Here is a 2,913-nt window from a genome sequence, read left to right as displayed (position 1 = left end):
GGGGTTTCATGACAAGGACGGAACAGGAGCTGAGGATGAACTGAATCTGAGAAGAGCTAGTAGCTTCAAGAAATGGGTGGGCAGGATGGGTGGGGTGGGAGGACGGATGAGGCAACACAAGGACAGTGGCTCTAAGCCCAGACCTGGGCTGGATCCTAGCACCTGGGGAGAGACCTGCTTTGAAGGCAGTGTGCCCTTCACTTTGCCCTGCCCAGATCTGTCACCAGTCCATACTGCCCAAGAAAAAGAGGTAAAGAGAAGATGGGGGTGGCCGGGGACAGTGGCTCATGCCTGTAATCCCAGCACTTTGGGAGGCCAAGGCAGGAGGAGCACTTGAGGCCAGGAGTTCAAGACTAGCCTGGCCAACATGGTGAAACCCCGTCTCTACCAAAAAAACAAAACAAAACAAAGCAAAAAACCAAAAATTAGCTGGGCATTCTAGCACATGCCTACAATCCCAGCTATTTGGGAGGCTGGGACATGAAAATCCCCTGAACCCAGGAGGTGGAGGTTGCAGTGAGCCAAGATTGTGCCACTGCACTTCAGCCTGGGTAAAAGAGTAAGACTCTGTCTCAAATAATAATAATATTAATAATAATAATCAATTTTAAAAAGGAGAAGATGGGGCCGGGTGCAGTGGCTCACACCTGTAATCCCAGCACTTTGGGAGGCTGAGGCAGGTGGATCACGAGGTCAGGAGATCGAGATCATCCTGGCCAACATGGTGAAACCCCATCTCTACTAAAAAAAAAAAAAAATACAAAAAATTAGCTGGGCGTGGTGGCGGGTGCCTGTACTCCCAGCTATTCGGGAGGCTGAGGCAGGAGAATGGCATGAACCCGGGAGGGGGAGCTTGCAGTGAGCCGAGATCATGCCACTGCACTCCAGCCTGGGTGACTGAGCGAGACTCTGTCTCAAATTAAAAAAAGGAGAAGATGGGACTGGTAAATCCTTGTCTTTGAGTGCCCCACTCTGCCCCTCAGGGGGAAAAAAAAGTGGATCAGGAGGCACCTCATTTTCTATGGCTCTGGGTTTAGGATTTCAGAAAGTCTTCCCCACCGAACACTATAGGGCCTTGCATCAAAGAGAGATATGGTGGGGAAAGCCAGAATGGAAGAGAGACAAAACCATAGCACCTTCCTCCTCCCACTCTGGACCCCATCACTCCTGCCCTGATCCAGATTACTGCTGGCCCTCCCCACTGCCTCCTAGTTCTGCCTTTATGATGCAGAGTGTAAATGTGTCTCATGCATTGGGATTCCCTCCCAGTTCCTTGAGCAGCCCAATCCCAAGGGACTAGGGTAGAGTACAGACCCTGAGCACTACACACTGCAGCCTTGCTCCCCAGGGTTCCGGCCAAAACTGATCACCGAGAAGGTGGCATCTACTGGCAGACAGCCACCCTCAGTGCACCTCATTCCACTCACTGCACTGACTCTGCAGGCTGCAGCCTCCTGCCCCACACTGCAGCTGTTGCTTGTCTCTTGTGAGCCCAGACTGAACACAGGTTCGCTTACTGCATGGAGGCTCCGCACGCTGCAGCCTCAATTCCCCATTACAGCTGCCACTGCACACCACAGGCTCCCTTCACCCATGGCATGCCCTCAACACCACCACTGCACTCTGCACGCTATAGGTTTCATCCCAGTTGCTTTTCTCATCTCCATAGTTCCAGGGACCCCAAGAGAGGTACCCTCCCCTCCGCCAAGCAGTACAAACTCCAGTACCCCCTGTGAAAGAAGTGGCTCCGACAACACTGAGGATGCAGGTGGCTGAGACTAAGACATGAGCAAGGGCAACCCAACTTGAGTAAGCTGTGGGTCAGAATCCCACACTCGCCAAGTGATTCTGCCCAGTGTAAACTGGGCGATTAGCCGAGCAGCTCCCCCTAACACACACACACTCACATACACACACACACCCCTCCCCAAGAGCAGACTGTGTAGCCGGAGCCCCACCCTGAGAGCCGTGGGAAGGCTGTGGCCCCCGCTGGTAAAACTGGGCTAATGACAGCAGAGGAACCGGCGGGGCCAGGGGGGTGCTGGGGTAATTAGGGCTCAGCCTGGCGCTAGGAGATCCTGAGATGAAAGGTCCTCTGGCGTCACTGGGTTGGTTTTATGTCCATGAATGCAGGTGTGTGGTGTGTGTATGTGTGTGCTGGGGGTGGGGCTGGCATGGTGGAGACCTCTCCTTTGGGTTCGGTTAGGGGGTCCATTTGTAGGCAGCCCACCGTCTTCCTTAGGTTGACTCTGGTACCATTTGGATTTTTGTGGGAGTAAGCATGGGGGGAAATACCACCACCCAGGAGCTAGGAATTGAGGGGGTATGGCAGCTCTTGTCCCCTCCCCAGCGCAGGAGAGGGAGCAGATTGTTGGGGAAATGGCTGGTGACAGAGAATAGAAAGAGCCTATATGGAGAAGGGTGACGTTGGAAAGGGGAGGCAGTGGATCGGTATTGATGTTAGAAATGAGAGGGGAGGGAGGTAAGGGGGAATGAGCCCCCACAAGGATTAAAAACGTAAGATGATTGAAGTTAAAAGGACATCAGGGGTCACCTGCCCAGCCTTCGCACCTGAAGCTTGAGGAAGCTCTGCCCCCGACAGCAGTGGCGATTTGTCAAGGTCACACAGTGAGTTACTGGCGGAGAAGGGACCCGAACACCCAAACAAACTCTACACCTGCAAGCGTTTGGTGTTTAGACTTTCTCCCCGATGTATAAGGTGCAGGCGGCTGGTCGATACTTCCTCCTCCACCCTTACGGTGCACACCCGAAAACCCCCCAATTCTCCGGCAAGCAAAGGCTATTTTTTAATGACATCTTTTCCAAAATATGTCACCAAGTACCCACTCCTGCGGGAGCCGCCCGGGCGGGGGAGGGCGAGTCAGAGCGGGGCGGGGCAGAAGCGGCCGAGGG

This window comes from Colobus angolensis, unplaced genomic scaffold, assembly GCF_000951035.1.
Source record: "Colobus angolensis palliatus isolate OR3802 unplaced genomic scaffold, Cang.pa_1.0 Scaffold83, whole genome shotgun sequence".
Lineage (NCBI taxonomy): Eukaryota > Metazoa > Chordata > Mammalia > Primates > Cercopithecidae > Colobus > Colobus angolensis.
Note: the sequence above shows the minus strand (reverse complement) of the source record.